Genomic DNA, 22518 nt, shown 5'->3' with positions numbered 1-22518 from the left:
CTTGCAGTTGTATTCTAAAACATTGGAGTCAGAAAGAGGGTTACTCGATGATTATTTGTATATTTTCTATTGGTATAAGACTGTTGAGAAGAGCCCACCTGGGTTGAATAGTTGCAGAGAATTGGTGTTTAGAAAGGATGAGAGATTAACTGGTATTAAAGAAGCTGTGTTCAAGATTCAGATTGATTTGGCTCAGATTGTGGAAGAGATAGAAAGGATAGAGATAGACTCTGTAGAGAGAGGTGCAAATCAGGGAAGAAGGCCCCCACATGACAAGAAAAGAGGATTTTGAATTAGCTTTGTGTGTTAGATAGTGGCCAGGAGCAACCCAGAGATAGAAACTTGTTGTTTGGGAAATTGAAATTGCTTAAATTATAAAATTGGAAATTGCCTTTGTGTATATTGTGGATAAATTTTGGGGAAATTGGTGTTTTAACTTGAGGTTTTTCATGATTTTAAATGATCAGTGCCTTTGGGAAAGTTCTGCCCTAAATTTGAATGCATACCCATTTAAAGCCAAAAGAAATAAGTGCTTTCTAAATTGAATATTAAGCCTGTGCCTTCCCAAAGACATTGCAAATTCTTTTGTCAGTGAAAGTTTTAACAAGATGGGCAGAAATAAGTGCTTTATAGTGTTGTTGTTATGGCCTAGTAATAAAATAGTGAGTTTTAAGCTTAGCCAGTAAGCTTCAGCTGTGGCCTGATTTTGTGAACTGGACTGTGGTTGGAAGTTGATCTAAGAGTGGAGAAAATTGTGAGAAAGATAAAAGAAAGTGTTTGAAGGTATGAGGATGTGAAAATGATGGTGTGTGAAAGTTGAAAGCTTATGGAGCGAGTAGCAAGTGGATAATGGTTGGAATGCTTACAGAGGAAAGTATAAACAAGGTTTGTGTTGTGAAATTGAAGGCTCAAGCATGTTGTAAAAGGTTTGAGTATGTTTCAGTGCTGAGAAAGATTTAGAAATGAGTTTGGTGCAGAAGGACAAAGTGGTTTGAGTTCTGGCTGGAGATAGAGAGAGAAAGGGGGGTTACAGAAGCCCACGGTTTGCATTTTAAAACTTTTCCTTTGGCTAAAGCTAGAATAGTAGAAGCTATGTTGGAAAGAAAACCTGGAATGGAGTTTTGTGTTGCCAATGTGATGACTTTCACACCAACTTTTCAGAGCCTTTGGTGTGATTTTGGTGATTGGTTTTAATAGTAATTGTGAAAGTTAAATATTTGGTGAGTTTTGGCCAAACGTTTGGGGAATTATCTTTGAGGCCTGTTGGCTACACTGTGTGAGGTTTTTTCCTGGCTGTGGCTAAAGAGATGGGGCAGCAAAGCGTTGTAAGTTCAAAGCTTGTTTTTTTCCTCTTCCCCTCTGGCTGAGATTTTTATAGACTATTTTTAAAGGCAAAAGAATAGAGGTTGTGCTTTAGACTTAGATGAAAGAATAGTAACTGTTTTGTTAAGTGTGATCTCTGAAGAAGCTTGTTTTTGATAAGAGATTGCATTAAGCTGGTTTGTTTTCCTTTGAGTAGAAAGTGTGTGTGTATAGAGAGAGTTCATATTACATGAATAGCAGCAGCCAGACTGGATCCTATCTGACCAGAGAGATGCAAGCTTGTTTTTGAGATTTTTTTAAATTTACAGACAAGCAGCTTTTTATTTTCTGGCCTCAAGATGCTCTCATGGGTTTTTTAAAATGAAGTTTAAGTTGTCCCTTTGGGAATTTGTATATGTTTTTTAAATGCAATTGTTTTTAAGTGAAGACCAAAGAAATTTTTGTTTTGGAGCATTGTGCTTTTGGGGTTTTTGAATTATAAACCTGCAATCTTCTGATTGGCAATCCAGCTAAATTATTTTTCCAATTAAAGTTTATAAGATTAGTGTTGTTAGGCCTGAATTCTTTTGAAGCCTGAGGTCATGTAAAGTTTGCTGCTGCTGGTTAGAATTGGTTTATTTTTTTATTTTTTGAGTTTTAAGTTGTGATCCATGAGTTTCCTGGCCTGTTTCCTGGCCTATTGAATTTTTGCTTTTATCTGAATATTGTGTGCTGATTTTGTGCTTATTTCAACTGCTAATTTTTGAGGCCATATCATGAGCTAGCTTTTGTATTTTTGAGCTCAAAGATGCCTGCGAAGTCTTGCCAATGTTATGTTAAATTGGCTTGTTTTAAATCATTTTTTGTTCCTGGTTTTAATTTTTAATTTTGCTCTTGAATATTTTGATTTGTTTTGATTCTTGCTTATTGACTGCAATAATTGTTTTTTTGTTTTAAATTTCTGGCCTAAAGTTTTTGAAATGAAAACTATTTTTATATTTTTAAGTTTTGAGAATGGCCCATCCAAGAGGTTTTTGTATATTGTTTTAGCTTGAATTTTTATTTTTATTTTTTATAATATCTAAATGTATTTTTGATTCACCCGAAGTGTCTTTTTGTGATTTTGGAACCCAGAGATCCAGAATATAATTGTTATATTCTGGTTAATTAGTGATTGTCAATTTGATTCACACTCATTGAAATTTATAATTTTTGTTATTTTTAAAAAATAACATGGCGAGCCAGTTGATCCTATGTTGAATTATTATGAGGTTCTGGAATGGAATAAGGATATGAAAGTATTAAAGAAATTGGTATTTTACTATATTGCAGCAAGAGAAAATTTGGAAACACTTTACAGATTCAAATTCTGGTTTCCACTGCCAGACGTAATCAAAATTAATCAAGTTAAACTCAAGCCAACATGTGTGAAATTGTATCCTAATTCCAAGCTAGAATATATCATTTTGGCCTGAGAGGAGTGACTAAAAAGAGCATGAACTGATTTTTGAGTCCTGAGTAAAAAGCAAAGAAGTCACTCTATCAGTTTTGTTTTTCCTGTTCCCTGTTCTGTTGTCAAACTGTTGTGGATTCAAATGAGATAAAGCTGTGAGTACATTGGGTCAGAGTTAAAGTTTCATATTCAGTATGTACATGTAAATGCAGTCTGTAAAAATAAAGATATATGTATTATTTTTTAAAAAAAAAAGCATTCAAAAGGTCCAAAGATGCAGGCATAGATAAAAACCTAAAGCATAAAGAGGTCAGGGTGACCCAAGAATGATCCAGGGATCTGTTGTTAGTTAGAGTTAGCAGTGAGACATAAATTCTAGAAGAGAAATATCTTAGCAAAGCCTATAAGAGGGGAGTTAATGAAATGTGGCTAAAGTATACCTTTAATGTATTCATAACATTCTAATAACTTGTCAATTAGTATTTTTCAGTGTTTTTGCTTTTCCTTTGCCTGAGAAAAGGGGGGGGCCACAGATAAAGACAAGAGGAGCGAAGTTTAAGCCCCACTTACAACCGGAAGCTGAGTGGGCTCTACTTTGCCATCAATCAAGAAAAGCTAGGCTGCACCTTTCCAAGACTCCAGGTGCTCTACGCCAGCTCCTCTGAAAGAAAGATTTCAAATGCTCTCTATCACCCCTTTTCTCTTTTATGATTTCCTATATGTCTGTTATAAGTGATGCACAAAAATAATAAAAAGAATACACATGCAGGTGCATGTCCCATTTTCACACCCCGGAAGCTGAAATGGGCACCACCTTGGACTTCAATCAAGTTTGAGCTAAAGCTCCAGCAAAATATTTTTTCCAGAGACATTGCCTCTTTTTCTTGTCTATATTCCTTGTTTGTGTTCTTTATTCATGTTTCTGTTTGTTGTCTGAGGTTTTTATAAGTAATTAATGCTAAAAGTGATAAAGTTCAATCATACATATTCTCAAATCAAATCACATCCCAAAACATAAGCCTACATATACATGCACATATGTTCCTGACATAAGCAATAAACATATGATTTTCACAATAAAGTTAATAAAGCAATCCTATTGAAAAGAAGAAATAAGCTCATCAAGCTCCATGATCAAAGACATAATTGTGTTTGTCGTCAGGATTCCTATTGTTAACTGTGGAATTGGCATGAAATTCAAGTCAAGCATGGTAAGTTTTTTCTCAGGACGCTCTTTGAAAGGAGGGAGACTTTTATACATCTGGAGATAGTCTTAAAGTGTGAAGGCCAGATCTGATTAAATGGCATTACACAACAAGAGCTATTCCATAGTGATCTCCCTGAGGAAACGTGAGATGGAAGATGCCCCTGGAGTGGAAGAACATCTGAAACATGGTGGCACCCTGGGCATTCCTATTCTGTTATGAGAGTAGTCCAGAGAAGCACAGTAACAGTTGCTTGGCAAGAGTCTGTAACATCAGGCTAAAAATTATAGTTTCTCAATGAGAGGTGATTCTGACAGCAGATACAATATTCTTTATAGTGGAGTTTTCCTATTGAATCATGAAACAAATACACAATACATCACTATTAGAAGATTAGCTTGGTGTCCAGAGTAAACTCCAGAGAATCAGATCCAACAAAAGTGTCAAAGGGTTAAAAGCAATGAGAATATGTGTGTTTAACTAATGCTATACACTGTCTTTCTGAAATTGGACGCCTGGAAGATGTTATTGCCTGGTGATGGTAAGAATATTAATATTTTGGTAACTGCTAGACAGTTTTGTTTTGTTCTGAGTTTAGTGTCATATAAACATAGTTAATAGTTGATAGTATCATGCAATATGAATATTGATGAAACATCAAAAGGGGGGAATGTGGTGGAAATTCCTTTTTGAAATATAAAAACTATAGAAAGATGGAGTCACCTTTGTCAGCCAGAGAGATGGTTTTTGAAATAAAGGCTTGGAGTTTAGTGAAACTAGAGCAAAGGAATAGTGAGTGCATCTTGACCTGAATGGAAGCTGGCACCAGTAAGAAAGACATAACATAAACTACTGAGATAAGGACACATAGTTGACATTCAGAAGCAAGGTTAGGAAGGAAGGCCACTGAATTCCTACAGGAGGGGTAAAGAGTGATGATGCAGTTTTAATGTATGCATGTATTTCTGTTCTGATTGTAAGAATTCTATATGTTTAAATTGTAATTAGCCAATCAGGTGTATTGAAGAAGCTCCTTTGTCTTGAATAATATAAAAAGAGCCATTTTGTCTTGTTCGGGGTTCTCAGCTTTTGGAACTTGAATTCCACTGAGTTCAATGTTTTCCTTTGTCGACAACTGGAAATAAACTTATGGATTTTCAATTATTAGGTCCTCTTGCTGATCCTTTTGCTCTGCAAAAACCTAGAAATCTAAGTATCCTGAAATTTCTGTTACACCCAAGGCCTCCCAGAGGGCTCCTATGGCCATCCAAGCCCTGAGCTCCCTTTCCCCATGACCTCTTGGAAACATGGCTGTTGTCGTGTGTTGTGACTTTTAGGACTCTCCTGGCATGCAAGGCTTGTTGGGGGGGGGGGCAGTGCCTCCCTTTGAGGCTGAGAGTCTGTGCCAGGGATATAAGAAAACAACAACAACAACAACAACAACAACAATATCTGGGTATTGTAGTTTTGTGAGACATTTAGCCTTCTTTGTCAGAGAGCTCTGGTGGCACAACATACTACAAATCCCAGGAGTTTCCATAGCATTAAAGTATTGTCGAACTGGATTATTTCTGCAGTGTGCAGCCTTATTAGACTGCAGTTCCCAGCAGTCTGTGGTGCTATCAGAGCAGCTTACAAATTGTTAGACATTTCCCTGCCCTCTCTCTCTGCACCTCTCCCATGGTGATGCTAAGAGGTCATGCAATAATAATAATAATAATTGGCACATTCTCTCAGCCTCAGAGGCAGGACATGACAAACCTCTCTCTCCAGCTCTCTCAAGGTGATGCTAAGGCAAACCTACGTTTATTTTGCATTGTGTGTGTGTGTGTGTGTGTGTGTGTGTGCGTGCTTGAATTTCTTGGCCTTGGAGAACCCAAATCAATGTCTCCACTGCAAGGTAGTCTCCAGATCATAGTGATGTAACTGTATTTCATCAAAGTGATTAGTCATTTTTTTATCATCAAAATACCTGTCTTAATCCAAAAAACTGTGGCCAAGACCTTTCCTGCTAAGTTTTGAGATTTCAAGTTCTTCTCTTCTGTGAGAATTTGAATGTCAGAGCATGGCATAAAGGGCAGAAACCTCACCTTTTGTTATCTTTTGTTTTTCAAAGCAAAGCTGTGATTAAGCAAAGTTGGAGCAAATCACCCTAACAAAGGAAATAGCCTCCAGGATGAATGGTAGCTTTTCTTACACAAAATATGCAAATAGTGGCCATCGAGATTCAGATGAAGGATTCTTCTCTCCCCCTCATTTCGAAATGACTAACCATCAAGATTCTTACTCATTGATCGAGAACTGCTCAGAATTTCTCCTCTCTAAAATGTTATAGAAATTGTCGAATTAGGCATATTTCTCCTAATTTTCGAATTTTGGAGAATATTCTTTACATCCCTACTCAGAGTTAACATGCACTTATTTTCATGATATGCTATTATGTAATACATCTCTACAGCTCCAAAGGTTTAAATGAGGCAGACAGAAATCTGAAAAAAAAAATCAGCTCAACCTGTTACAAGATGTTCATGTGAGGATGTGGCACAGAGACAAGGGGCTCCCTGGAAGATCTCATATAGTGAGCCTACTTAGGCTCATATTGGGAATAAAACAACAATAACAATTTTATTTCCTGAATAAAATTGCCCGGCCACAGAATGACAGCCCTCTCACTCCATATACTATGCTGCCACACTGCCCATGTTTGTTATTATTAATAGATATCTTAATATTCTAATTTTAACTGTATGATGTTTAATTCTTTTTTAAGGGGAATGTTAAGACATAATATTGTATGTAGATGTTATAACTTGTTGTTAGCCACTTTCATTGTTTTATCACAGAAAAGTGGGAAAGAAATAAAAAAAATTATTTTATTATTTATTTTAATTTAAAACATTTTTATATTGCTTTTCATTTTTTAAAATGTTTTCCAACAAAACAACCATAATGAACTGTTTTACTGATCTATATCATCCACAACAAACAAACAAACAAGACAGAAAACAATCATTACAGGACCAATGCCTTCAAGAACTAATGATCATTAAGCATATTTTGCCTAACATCAATAACAATATTTAAACATTTGTCAACCTGAATGATTTCTAGAAGATGGTTGAACTTTAGAACGTACTTTCCAAAGGGTGGCATCACATCTATTAGGGATTTGATCCAAAATATGGCGCAAAAATCCTTGCATCTCAGGGTCATGTGTGCTATGGTCTCATAGCTTCTGAGCTGCTTGGAAAAAATCTCCAGGGTACCTTGAGAACATACACTGAAACACAGTAAAATCAAAATCTAAAAATCAAATAACAATAACACCGATAAAGCAATCAAATTCATTTTAAAAATTTATTAAAAGTCAGGGGCAGCTGACAGTATTAACATTAATGAAAATAAGAAGAAAAGTAGTCAGACCCTCAAACCATCCATATTTGACAGGGACAGTCCTGAATAATTGTCTGTTGTCCCACTTTTCTTCAGCTGCTTTAAAAATGTCCCAGTTTCTCTTCTCTCCTTCCATTAAACCCCTTTCCCCTCATTTTACTTCAATTGCTGCAAAGTCAGTTAAAAGCAGAAAAATACACCAGACTCCTATGTGACTTGTTATGTAACATAACTTTATGAAGTGTATACCTAACTATGTAGCAGAGGTGATAAACAAACTCCTTTACTGAATTGTGAAGATGCATAACAGGACACCAGCAAGAGTCCCCAATGTGTATTGATGCCCAATGCATATCAGGACCAACTTTCTAAACATCTGACTAATGCAATGTGCCCACTGTGCATCATTCCTGTTGCACTGCGCCTCAATGCACATCAGGCTCTTTTCTGGCTGTTCTACATATTACAGTTAGCCCTCCTTATCCATGGATTTTTTATTCATGGATTCTAATGTCCACCGCTTCAAAATATTAAAAAAAAGTATAAAATCATTCTACTGGATTCTACTGGATAACACAAATGTTTTGGATTTAGAAAGCATAAAATTGGAGCATGGATGCCATGCATACTTATGTTATGGTAATAACACATTATTTAAAGAATTTAATTTGCACAGCATAAGGAAACAATTATTAAGCATTTATAACAAATATAAAAGGTTTATAACAAGATTCCAAAATGGACATCTACCCAGGAAGCCTTCCATAAAAAAGAATATTCATTTAAAACAACTTGGATCAGATATGATGATAATATAACAAAAACTCAGGAAGGGTACAACATTAAATCAAGGAAAACAATCCAATGAGACAAACAGCAAATAAATTGGCTGCACTATTTGCAAATTCAGCAAGATTTCAAAAAAGATGTGGAAACTACTGGAACAGAAAACTAAATGAAAGATTTCGACAAAATTATAAAAGAAGGCAATAAACAATTGATTAAGAAGATTTACAAAATACTAATTTAGATAGAAAGAAGTGAAGAAACCATCAAAACCAATATGGTAAAATGGATGACAAACATCGGACACACAATACCTTTGTCAAGCTGGGAAAAGGTGTGGAAGAATAACCTAAAATTTACAAGATGTAACAACTTGAAAGAAAACTACTATAAAATCTTCTTCTGATGGTATATGTCCCCAACAACACTAGCTAAGATAGAAAAACATAACAAAACCAACTGTTGGAAACATAATGATAAAATGGGCACCCTATATCACATGTGGTGGCACTGTAAAAAAGTTTTCAAATATTGGGGAAATATACAAAAAGATATAAAAGAAACATTGCAGAAAAATATTCCATTAAAACCAGAACTGTTCTTAAATATAACAGATGTCATTGAAGATAAATTGAACCATGAGGAAATAAGTGTGATTCTATACATGATTACAGCTGTCAGAATTGTACATGCAAGACATTGGAGGACTGAAATTATACCAACAAGAGATGAATGGATAGTGAAATCAAATGAATTAGCACATATGGATGGCCTGTCCATGTATGTTAAGGAGGAAACTACCCCAAAATATGAGAGGGAAAGGAAATAAGTTTCAAAATTAAGGAAAAAAGGATAGGCAGAACCAACTTAAACTTACAAACATTTTGGAATGAATATATTTACATATATAGATATATACAGCATGGAAAACAACTGAATGCCTAGTACTATAAGTTTTGAATAAATGTTAAAATGGAAGATAAACATAGATATGTATGAACTAGAGATAATATAGATAAAATAATAATTATAATAATGATAATGATAATAAGTATAAATTCCAAATAGCAAACCTTAATTTTGCCATTTTATATAAGAGACACCATTTTGCTATGCTATTGTATTTAATGGGACTTCAGCACCCACGGATTTTGTTATCCATAGGGAGTCCAGGAACCAAACCCCTGCAGATAACCAGGGCCCACTGTAACATTAACAGAAGCCCTCTATTGGATATGGACATTAGTCGACTGCACAATTCTAATTCCCATGTGTGTAAGGGGCTTTACAGATTGGCAGAAAGGGGCGGCGAGACGCTGCCCCTTTCTGCCCCAGAGGTAGAATGCACCAACCAAATGGTGTGGCCTCCAGGAGGCCTAAAAAGAACCCGCTCTTGGTGGGTTCTTTTTAGGCAGTATGCAAGGTGCCATTGGCACGCTCACATGCGATGATGACATCCACGCAGTATGGTGCTGCACCACACGGATGTCATCATCGCGTGCCCCATGTGGATGGGGGCACGGCAAGATGGCACACGGCTTCCGTTAGTAGGGATGGATGTGTGTGGACACCCAGCCCTACCTAGCCCTAATTTTGGTCCCAGGCCAGCACAAAGTGCCTCTCTGTACTGGGCCTAAATCTACTTACAATGACATAAGTCCCCAGCAGGATTCTGGCCATAGTGTACACTCAATTCAGTGTGAATAGAAAAAAGCAGGGGGCAGAATCTTGCCCTTCCCTGTAGTCTCAGTCAACAGCAAACAGCTGTAGCCTCTCTTATCTTTGGCCTGTTACAGACTGCCAAAATAAAGCTGCTTCGGGTCTCTTTGGAGGTATGCTATTTAAATGATGCATGCATCCTAAGAATCCAGAAGCTGCACCAAAGCTGCACCCCGGTGCTTAGGAATGGAGTGTGGCTTTGGTGCGGCCTCTGGACTCTTAGGACTCATGTATCATTTAAATAGCATACCTCCAAAGAGACCCGAAGCAGTTTTATTTTGGCAGTCTGTAACAGGTCTCCGATATTATTACTAGTTTTTGCCATCTTGACTACACACTGATATTGCATGTCCTGATTTTCATCAGTAAAATGTTGGAGCATGGGAATGCTTGGGTGAATAAGAAGAAAGAGCAGGAGGAGGAGGAGGGGGAAAGGGAGATGAGGAAGGGGAAGAGGAAGAAAGTATACATGGCATTCATCATTCAGCATGCTGATTCTTGTAGTCAAACTCCCAGTGTTCAGTTTAGTATTTTTAAACATTCTTTAGATAAAAGTTTTCAGACAGATGAGCTAACACACAACCTTACAAGGCAAACATTAGTATCAAAATGGACTGTAGTCTCTTGGGACACACTACACAAGTCCTCTTAATGTATTTCCCCCCTTTTAGGTTCAGTTTCTGTTTGCCAGGTAGTACAACTCCAGTAGAAGCAGTTGGGTTTTTTGCATATTAGTTGGGTGCTTGGATACCAAGCAATTATCTGCACATTTTTGGCATGTACTCTAAAATATTTCCTCTTTCAACTTAAAAGCAATGAGTGTGAGAGAGCCAACATGTACCTTCGTCAGAAGCTGTGGCTAATGAATGCAAATGAGGAAAGTCATTCTCCACTTGGCTGATAATGATAGTTTTATAGGTGGAATATTTGCTTCCTTAAATGAGAGTGACTTGAAAGATCTGCCTAGTGTGCCTGTGGTGGAGGAGTCAGGCAGAAGGGAGGTTATTGCTTTAATTGGTAGATTAGTTGGTTTTCTCCCTGTATTTAATCCCAGCTGCACACAGAGCAGGGGAGTTATACTGAACGTGCCTGCAGGGAGAACCAAGACAAAAAAGAGGGAGGGGGAAATGTTGTAAGAGAAATGAAAAGGCAGAGTTCAGCTGGCCAGAGAGTACAGTAAACAGGCTGAAAATATGGTTGAGATCATTCATTAACAACTGAACACATACTCTAGGGGGTATATGCCTTCCCTACGCATTGCAAGATATTAATTTCAACCTGAATGTTTTAGGGTTTTTTCCCTTTTGGGTACGTCTGATGGTGCCAGTAAGGTTTCCTGGTAAAGAGCCCATAAAACAAATTTTCTCTTTACAATGCTTGATTTTGTTAGAATTTGGCCACCTTTGCCATGAAATTCTTACTCCATTCTTCTTTAATAGCAACATGTGTATTATACTGATCACCTCTGGGAGCCAGAGAACATAATCTTGCCAATGCTAAATTATGAATGGCTTCAGCGTATATTACATTCATTCTTCTTAAACATAACTTTCCAAGTTATGTTTCACAGACATTATTATAACTAGGGTTCAGGGTCTTTGTGCTTATGTTAGTTTCAAGGCAGTGTCGAGTAACTGCTCCACCGTCAGTGGAACAGTGAATGTGGTCTGAGTCTTAGTCCAAACTTTAATGGAGTTGTTCTTAACTCCATTCTCCAGATAAGTTTATTACTTGCTCCACTAACACTAGAGCCACCAGTTTCCACTTGGGATGTAAAGAATAACTTGAAAAAGATGTTGCATTCTCCACCCTCTGTGAAATATCTCACTGACAAATGCTGTGCCTCCTTGAAAAAGACCAAAAAACGAAAAGAAAAAAAAACACAATGTTCCACAATCTGTGTAGACTAAGGACAGGACTGCACAGAGTCTAACAAATCCTGTATGAATGCCTAAATGACTTAGGCTAATTTTCAACACTTTCTGTTGCTGATGCTGTACATCAAGTGTAAGAAAACAATGTTGGAGGAGATATATTTGAAAGCAAAGGCTTTCAGATTTCAGTAAACTTTGCAGTTTTCCATAGAAGTGACTAAAAAGACCCCAGCTTTCCCAAATTTTCAGTGATGGATGGTTTACCCACTTTAGTCTTCATTAGTAGCAAGAAGAGTGAAATTGAACATCTCTAGGCACCACCATTACAAGGTATCCAGGGTGTTTGTGAGTGTCCTATATTTCATTGTACAACCATCTTTCTGTCAATCCGCAGCCTCCTCGTTTTGTCACATATCTAACTCCTCCTTTTTTCAGATCAGGCAAGGGGTGGCTGCAGTGTGATAGAAAAATGATTTAATAGCAAAGATAGCAACCATGGTCATCTTGCAGTGAAAATATGAACTCAAAACACCCAAAGGGAATTCTAAAGAACCTCTGTCCACACACCCCGTGTTCAAGCATGAAGTGACTTTGCCTCTAAAACCTTTTTGATGGAGGAGGAAACACAGAAAAAATGGGATTGGGAGCAAAGTGAGGAAGGAGGTGCCCAGGTGGCATGACAGGCAGTGCCAGCATTTGACAACAGTTTTCTGACAGGATACAGACAGGATACTGATTAGGTAATTAACCACCACCCCAACCAGCACATTAGCTGGCCCCATTGTACCTCTTCACTATGGCCAGCAGCCTCTAGAAACTGCTTAGATCAGGAGGTCTGGTATGTCCCTTTGCAGATTCTCAAGTGCTAGGCATTAGGGGTTGCCTGCATGTTGTGTCTGAATATTTCTATTTGAACTATAGTGATTATTGCAAATGTAAGAATTAGATGTACTAAAATGATTTTAAAAGTTATGTGTACCTCCATACGTAGATTACCACATGTGAAAATAATCCTCTTTTGTAGTTTAAAAAATATTCTTTTTTGGCAAGGTGTAAGTGGAAATCCTAATGAGAGTGCAGTGAAACTTTGATCTGCAGTGGGACTGAGATAAAAAGTATTATTTTCAAATGTCAATCATACTCCAAAATTCTTAGAACTTCTTTCTAACTGATCCCTCTCTGAATCAGATTATGAAGAATTTACCGACCATTAACTTATCCACCACTCTGGAAACTTCCCACATCAAGATCAACAATTATTTGATGCTTAATGCTACGTATTACTATGGCAGTAGTAAAACATAATGTCAGGGTCATTCCCAGCAGCCTTCCTATGGTAGTAGGAAAGTGTGCTGTTTCTAATACCATGAGGGACCAATGGTCTAAATCACTTGAAATGCAGATCCTATATATCCTTTAGAGAACACTTTCTTATTTCAGAAAAACAGAATGCTCCATGACCAAGGATTTTTTAAAACAATAATTTTAAAAGTGGCTTTTCAGTCCTCTGACTTTATGCATTATACTTGTAGATTGTTCCAGGAGGACTTGAGGGCATCTGGCATCTCATACTTTTCAATAGCTGTCATCATACAGAGGGAATTTGATGATAGATGCAGGATCAATAGCACTTCCACCTCGCCTTACCTGATTTATCCTGCAATCATCAGAGAGAAATCACTTTAGCAGATTTGACTCAGCAGACATCAAGATGGAAGGCTCTCTTTCGTAAATACACACACACACACACACAATTTGAATGCTAAACTGAACTTGTATACTCAGCAAAAGTGGAAAAAATAAAGAAAAAGAAAGATGGTGGGGACTATCTTTTCAAGGAGAGGAATGTGTTGACCAGGTGACAGTACAAAAGAATTAAGAAGCATTTTAATATGATGCACATTGTGTAATAATTCTCAACAATATAAGTTTGGCAATTCAGGTTTATAAGAAAATTAGAACAATTTCTACCTTTGGAAGATTTTAATTTTTGCATTGAACTCTGACATTTTGGAGAATAAATTGTTAGAAGCTTACCCATAATCCAAAGAGTTATAAACATCCCTGGATTGGTCATGTGTGGAACTGGGATGGGTTTCACACTCTTGTTGTTGTTGTTGTTGCTCCTCCTGCTGCTGCTTCTTCCTCCTCCTCCTCCTCTTCTCTTGCTTTTGGTTTCTCTTTCTCTCTCTTATCTGAAGCTTGTGGTGGAAATCCTCCCTTTTCTCATCCTTGAACATAAAAATAAGACTTGACTAATGTTTCCTTGTGACTTATGTGGCAAAGAGTTGTTATTTTAAAAATAGTCTTGATGAGCATAGCTTTGCACAGAGACACTTTTTAATAAAAATGCTGGGGGCAAAAACCACATTCATTATTTCATTTTTATTCTGGAGATGAGAAATTAGTAAATTGTGAAAGGGCTACTCAACATGTCAAGGTGGCCTGTATCAACAAGAATGAGACAATGACTGAGTTTTTGTCTCATCCCCACATACAGCTTGGTCAAACACTGGCAGCAGTACTCAAAGACATACTGAAAAACACTTCATCCTGGCCCTCCTAAAACAGGCCCTGCCACCCCAGAAAACAAGGCTGCTAGCATCACAGAAAAACTTCTGTGACAAAGAGGCAAAGTGAACTGAAAGAATTATGTTCCCAACAGAGATAAACTGAGAGATGTACAATACAAGAGTGAATTAGATTTTACTTTTTCCAGGAGTGCACAGTTTGAGCCTATACTTATAGGATTGCAAATTGACTACTGGAGCATTCCGTCCTGACCTGCACGTTTGATGGTGGTAGGCATGCATATTGGGTTTGTGGGTGGGCAAGTATGTTGAAGTATCATTGCAACTCTCTTGTTTCTTGAAGGTTGATCAGAAAAGAACAATCCAATATGGCACATAGTCCTCTGCTGAGGTCCTCCTCAAACCATCTATATCTATATCTATATCTATCTATCTATATCTTCATGAGGTGGAGAAAATCTGTTATGATGAAACTCTATAAATGTGTTACTCACACAAAAAGCACCATGTGATAATACTGTTTTGGCATCACAGCAGGGAGGAAAATCTACAATTACTTTGTTTTCATGTTTCAATAATATTTTGCACTTCAGGATTTTTTTTTTAAGAGTATGAAAAAAATAATGTCCCCCAAACCTTGAGTCTGCCACAAAACCACAAGATGCAGTCTCAATGCTGCTGAACCTTGCAGCCCTGCCTGTGCTTGTCTCATCCCTACATACACAGGCTGGTTTAAAAAACAAAACAAAACAAAACCAAAAAAAACGAAGCATATTTTTGGAAAGAAAAAACTGTTTTTGCGTGACATGGTTTTACATAAAAGTACCACTTTCTGTGCAAAATTGCTTTTGTGCACACACAAAAATGGAAATCAATGTGAATTACAAAGTAATTGTTTCTTTGTAATCAATTTCTTGGGTCTATTCTTGGCACAAACAACAGGATTTAGACTAAGGATTTTTGCAAAATGATATTTTTTTATTTTGCAAAAACAATGGGCACTCTACCACCACATCTCTATGTTGACTGTGGAGATTTGGTAGATTTTCACCCCCTGCCCCAGAAGAGGTAAGTGAAGTGGATGGTGCTTTCATCCTGCTTCAAGGATCTGATTGGGCAGATCAGATGCATCTGAGGAAGCAGACTATGGCGCGTTACAGACCGCCCAAAACAGGCAGTCTTGTGCCACTGCCGGTTGCTCCGCGAGGGAGCCACAGCAGCCAAACCGCGCGGCTCCTTCACAAAGCAAAAAGAAACCCCAAAACAGTCTTCTTCTTGCGCCCCAGATGGGATGCCGCGAGGCACTACTCGCACACTCGCGGCATCATATCTGGGGCGCAACGTGTGGACACTATGCGTCTGGCATGTAAAAATTGGGGTGCGTGTGTGTATAGGGTGCTGCCATTTTTACGCCCCGTCACGTGCTAGGGGTGAGGCCAGTGTAGACGCTAGGTCCTCGGCCAACCCCTAGCATGTGACGGGGGCACCGCAAAGGCCCGTTTGTAATGGGCCCATGTAACCAGCATGAAATCTCATGTTGGTTACATAGATATGTTAAGTTTATTGTCAAGCATCCTAGGGATACTTTTTGGGTGAAAGAGGGTCTCTTGACTTGCACTCTGGGTTGTGTGGGGCTCAGATGTGGAGAGAGAAATAGCCTCTGTAGCCATCTAGGGCCTAGTGCTCTCCCAAATTCTAAGTTGCAGAGCTTGGGGGAAAAGTCTGTGCCTGAGAGGTTCTTTCTGATCAAGTTGGCTGGCTGGCTGATGTCGGGTCATAGGATTACCAGAGGGCACTGGGATATGAATGCTCAGTTGTCTACAGTTGTGGAGTGGAGGTGGGAGTGGATGGGAAGGACTCCTAGTTTCCACTGAATTCCACACTAGTAAGGCCTCACTACAGAATATGGGTGGTGAGTGTAATACAATGTGCCCCCTTAATCTACTCTATCACCGGCATTGCTTTTTTATTTCAGGGTGTGTGCGTAAAGGTCTGAAATATAAGAAATCATACTTTCCCGAACAGGTTATCTTAATCTGTTCCCATGTGCTTTCTTGGCAAGGATGGGAAATTTGTGAGTACTCTTTACATTCCTGTGTTGTAATAACATTTTCCTGCAGAAACATAAAACAAACTAGAACTAAAGAAATGCTATTCCTACAGTGCTTTGCTAGGTGAATTTATGGAGCTCCACTAGCTTGGTCCCTAATATTGTGGAGACTGTTCTCATTCAAACTGTCATATGTGAATAAACAACTTAACATCACTGACCCAACAAATCATTCATCCATGTGAGCCCATATGTCAGTTCAGGTAGAGCAGTCATTGCAGAGCTTCTGCAAAATTCTGGTATCTTTCCAGTATATCATGTCTGAACATCAGAAAGGTAAGCAGAAGTTATGTCCATGTAGATTTAAAAATGTCTATTGAAATACTTTTCTCTCTTTCCCATTCTTTGATTTGAATCTTTGAGCAAAACTAATTAAAGTCTGTCAGGGCTTTACAAGGTTATGATTTGGCCATTTTTATCCAGACTTATGTAGCTGGAACATGACTATTTCCAGGGATGCATTTTACTAAAGGAGTAGAACTTGGTAAGTGTTCTTACAAAGTGTAAGGAGTAAGCACTAACTCTAGATGTTGGTAACATGCAGTGGCATTTATTTAATGGCTGCTTCAAGTTTACAGTATGGTGTTTGTACCTCCATGAGACAGGATTGTCTTTAGCCACCAGCCATGTGATTAATTCTAAGAGTAGTCAACAGGACCAGCTCTACCATTAGGCAGAATAGGGCAACCACTTCTAGCAAATGATTTCATTGCCATAATAGAGAAGCAAGTTATTTTTTAAATGTTTACTCCCAGTGAGAAGTGATACTTGTTATTTTTATTGTTCTTTAATTGTTGTACTATTATTGTTACTGAGAAGGAGAAGCACCTGTGAGATTTCCCTCCTCAGGCACCAAAATGATATGGCCAGCCTTGACTTGGAAGGCTGCATCTATACCGCAGAATTATTGCAGTTTAATAGTACTTTAACTGCCATCACTCAATGCTATGCAATTCTAAGATCTATAATTTTGTGACATATTTAGCCTTCTCTCTGAAAGAGCTCTTTGTTACACAATAAACTACAAATCCCAGGATTCCACAAGATGGAGCCATGACAGTTACAGAGGTGTCAGACTGTATTAATTGTGCAGTGCAGATGCAGCCTTGGAAGAGTGGGATGATCTTGAGAAATTTTCCTAGTTTGCACTATTTCATTCTCTACTTCATAGCTATTTGAGTTTTTCTTTAAATATCTTGATTAATTTATCCAGGAAAAGAATCCAAATTTCTTATAAACTTCAGTTTTCACTTGTGAGGATTTACCAGTGGTATCTTGTTATACTTTCTCCGAAATCATTATGTCCATTCAGAGTATAAGCTTGTTTTATATGTTGACTTGGTCATCTTCACTTTCTCTGACATTCCTTTAAAAAAAAAACAGATCTAAATCTCTTTGCATCCCATTTATGAAGAAATTTGCAAATGTTGATAAGTTCTTTTTAAATAATGAACTGAATAAAATTCTAATCCATCTGTACTGAAAAAATTCAAGATGTACAGTTATTCAGAGCACAGAAATGCCAATGCTTTATATGCAGGCTATGCGGATGTAAAACAGGTGAAACCTTTAAGAAGAAAGGACTGGCACAACACAACAAATATGGCTGGATGCATGGGTGTTCAAGCCCTGTCTTCAAATAACATCAAAGCATGCAAGGTCCTCTGCTTAGATAGACACGCCTATCCGTTTAACTTTTCCCCATAATCCCATTTTTTAAAACAACAACTCTTAACTTCTTTTTACCCTGTTTATAAGGAATGTGCATTAGTGGTAGGTTCTAATTTAAACTCAACCAAAATGAAAGTCTTGCCTGTCTGTAAGTACAGCAATGGCATACGTGGATGCGAAGGCCTCTCTATTCAATCCTGCCAATGGTAGAAGTAAAACTTTTGAAACAATTTCCTGTAGGTCAAATTTGATTTTTCAGCCACAGTCTGTGTATTCGAATCACATTGCTGGGTGGCCTACTTAAACACTATAATAAAAAGTTAATTAAGCATAGTATGCAGTATATATCAGTAGAATAAAAATTAAGGAGCTAAAATAAATAGTGCAAGAAGTATGAGATTCATTCATTTTTGACTTAATGACTCTTACATGATCTCATGTATTAAACCATAGACTCAGCTGAGGACTGAGGGGAAGTAAAAATTTTATCAGGACTTAATTTTGTTTAATTTAGATCCAAGTTCCATCATGCCTTATTCAAATAAGGTTAATTATCTGTGTCAAATTGGTCCATAAATCTTTTTTCTTCCAAATTGATTAGAGATACAAGGTATGTAGTGGTTTTACATTTGCTTGCAAGTTGCCTCATATAACAACATTTGTATTGAAAACCTTTGGGTTCTTAGTATCACTAAATTTCTCTACTGAAATCCTCCTAATACGCAGGAATACACAATCAAAGCCCCCCCAACAGATGGCCATCCAGTTTCTGTTTAAAAACTTCCAAAAGAAGGAGGGCCCACCATGCTCCACTGTTGAACAGCTCTTACAGTCAGAGTGTTCTTATTTATTGATGGTATTTACCCACCCTTCAGTTCTAAAGGCTCTCAGAGTGGCTTACAATTATTATTTTAATTAGACAGTTCCCTGCCCTCAAGCTTACAATCTAAAAAGACACAACACAAAAGGAGAAGGGAATTGTGGTGGGGAAGAGGATCAGGTCCAGCAGTTCTTCTCTCCCTCTGAGGCCTGGACCAAGGCAGATGGAATGGAGGGAGGGCTCGACTTCTTAATCGAGGCCAGTTCTTCCTAATGTTGAGCTGGAATCTCCTTTCCTGAAGTTTGTATCCATTATTCTAAATCCTAAGAGATTATCACACACACAAATAAAGGGTTGTAGTCGCCCTGGGACCGAGTCGGCATTTTGGTGTGCAATAACATCCGATAGCAACCCGTAATGGAACCTTATCCTGTTGGGGAAAGGACCCTTTATTTGCATACGCAATAATCTCCTAGGACTTTATTTGTGTGTGCAATAATTTCCCTAGTCTTTGGAGCCACAGAAAACAAGCTCACTTCAGTATGACAACCTTTCAAATATTTAATAATAATAATAATAATATGTTTTATTTATAGACCGCTATTCCGCAATGATCATAGCGGTGTACAGTAAAAATCTTAATGTAATACAAAATACAAGGTGACAAAGGAGGGAGAAGTCTCGTCCTTCAGGCAGTCCCTGATGTTGCTGGGTCTGCCTGATCGCTCCCTCTGAGGCCAAGATGACAGTTGAGGAGGGAGGGGCCTCTTCCTTCAGACAGTCCCTGATGTTGCTGGGTCTGCCTGATGACTCCCTCTGAGGCCAAGATGACAGTTGAAGAGGGAGAGGCCTCTTCCTTCAGGCAGTCCCTGATGTTACTGGGTCTGCCTGATCGCTCCCTCTGAGGCCGAGATGACAGTTTAGGAGGGAGGGGCCTCTTCCTTTAGACAGTCCCTGATGTTGCTGGGTCTGCCTGATCGCTCCCTCTGAGGCCGAGATGACAGTTGAGGAGGGAAGGGCCTCTTCCTTCAGGCAGTCCAAGATGTTGCTGGGTCTGCCTGATGGCTCCCTCTGAGGCCGAGATGACAGTTGAGGAGGGAGGGGCCTCTTCCTTCAGGCAGTCCAAGATGTTGCTGGGTCTGCCTGATGGCTCCCTCTGAGGCTGAGAAGACAGTTGAGGAGGGAGGGGCCTCTTCCTTCAGGCAGTCCCTGATGTTGCTGGGTCTGCCTGATCGCTCCCTCTGAGGCCGAGAAGACAGTTGAGGAGGGAGGGGCCTCTTCCTTCAGGCAGTCCCTGATGTTGCTGGGTCTGCCTGATCGCTCCCTCTGAGGCCGAGATGACAGTTAAAGAGGGAGGGGCCTCTTCCTTCAGGCAGTCCCTGATGTTGCTGGGTCTGCCTGATGACTCCCTCTGAGGCCAAAGCAGGGCTATCATGTCACTTTTTACCCTTCTCCTCTCCAGGCTACATATGCCCAGCTCCCTAAGCTTCTCTGCATGGTTTCCAGACCTTGGGGTAGTGCTTAAACATTCAGTAATTTCATTCACATGTCTAATCCTTATGGAGACATATCTGATACAATTTGCAAAAAATACTAAGAATACATCATGCTAGTTCATGCAAAGTAGAGATGGGAAAAGAGTGGCTCTCTGAATCTTGCTGGAATGCAGTTCCTTTTTTCTTTCAACATTGGCTATGTTGATTGGGTTGATGAGATATGGAGTCCAATGACATCAGAAGAGCCGCATATCCCTCAGTTGAATGCAAAATATAAAAATTTCAACATTCCCTCTCCCCCCCCCCCACTTCCTGGATGAATTCTTGATTCAATGAACAAGAGGTCTGGAGAAGAAAACATATGAGGACTGTTCAAAGGAAATATTCAGCTTAGTGAAATGAAAACTGCCCCCATCACTGCCACCATGACTGCACTCTTTAAATACGCCAAGGCTGCCACAGATAGGAGGGGGCAGGCCTCCTCATTGTTCCTTCAGAGGATAGAATCTGATCGAATAGTCTGAAGTTACAGGTAAGGAGATTTTGAATGAACATTAGAGGTACCTTCTTGGCAGTTAGAGCAGTTTGGAAATGGAACCAATTGCCTAGAGAGGTGGTGTGGTCTCCTTCTCTGGACATATTCAAAAAGAGGCTGGGCAGCTACCTGTCAATGATGCTCCAGCTGGAGATCCTGCTCTGAACAGGGAGGTTGGACTGGATGGTCCATGAATCCTCTTCCATCTCTGTGATTCTATGAAGTTGTGGGATTTAATATGACTCTTTGCTTGCAATGGATCTAGACAGCAACAGCAGCTACTCCACTGGAAAGAGAAAGTGACCAAGATACCAGAATGCTAATTGTAGCACTTTGCAGCAGATGGCAATATTAAGTTCTCTGCAATTAGTGTGAAACCTCTCACCAACAGCTTTCATACTGAACCCAGCCGGATGAAAACATTCTTCCTCGGAAAAACTTAGGGACCATAATTTCCAAAATGAGTTAGACTTGATGGCCTACAAGGCATGTACAACTCCATGGTTCTTCAGGCATTCCCTGACTGGCAAGGGAGCTTCTGCAACCAAGCTGATAAGAAGATAAGTAATGAAAGTGTCATTACAACTCAAAATGTCCTGAAGTGGTAAATTAAGGTTAAAAAAGTGGAATAATCATGTGAAAAATGCATTGTATTCAGTTTCAGATGAGAATATAGACTGGGAGATTTTATGAAAATAGTATTGACCTGATGGGAGAAAAAAAAATCTTTAAACCATGCTGAATAATGCTTTCTCATAAATATAGACTTTTGCAGTAGCCTTTCTTTCTTGCAGGTAACAAAGGGAAATCTTTTAAGTTACCGGTTTGCTTATTATTGATATAGTTGTAAGGCCAGCAGTGTGAGTGCAATGCATTCATTGATCTACCAATGTGCTCTTTAAAAGAAAATGGTTTCTTTGGTCACTGATGTGGAAAAAGAAGAAATTTGCTTGTAAATTGAAACCATCCTTGGGATATTCGTGCCTGCATTGTATAACTTAATTTAAAAGACTGGAGGCTAGTAAACAACCATGCATAAACATACACAGCACACTTTGCATGTCCCAGCCAAGGAAAGAAACACCACTGATTTAATAAATGAATTTGTTAACAGGGATTCTTGTGCCTGGCTAGGACATGGCCACAGCATGAACTGGATTTGGTGTCTCTTCTTTGTCATGTGCAACTGTTCGTGAATATCTGTGCAAATGCATTCATGCTTCACATATTACATTAATGCATTGCTTTGCTGTATTTGCCTTTTCTTTAAAGATGGGACTCAAGGCAGGTTTCAAAATAAAACGAAATATCAGTAACACTTATAGATGAAAACATAAAAAAAATTGTGTTTATATCAAAATCAAAATAATGTCTGCTGTTCTCACACCTGACAACCGGTATTTCAGCTCAGAGTCCAAAGAGATATTAGGTGCACACATTAACCATGTTCTTGGATTCCCATGGCAATGCCTGAGGCTGCAGAGAAGACCAGATCACCTACAAAAATCCACCTTACCGGCTCTTTTTTAAAAAATTGAGATGATACAGGGACCTGTATCATATGCAAAAGGAACTTGTAGGGAAAGGACCTTGTAACATCTTTGAGACTAACCAAGCAAAAGA

Source organism: Sceloporus occidentalis, unplaced genomic scaffold (genome assembly GCF_023333645.1).
Source record: "Sceloporus occidentalis isolate IW3139 unplaced genomic scaffold, rSceOcc1.0.p SCAF_1, whole genome shotgun sequence".
NCBI lineage: Eukaryota > Metazoa > Chordata > Lepidosauria > Squamata > Phrynosomatidae > Sceloporus > Sceloporus occidentalis.
The sequence above is the reverse complement of the archived record's forward strand: the minus strand, read 5'-3'. Positions refer to the sequence as shown.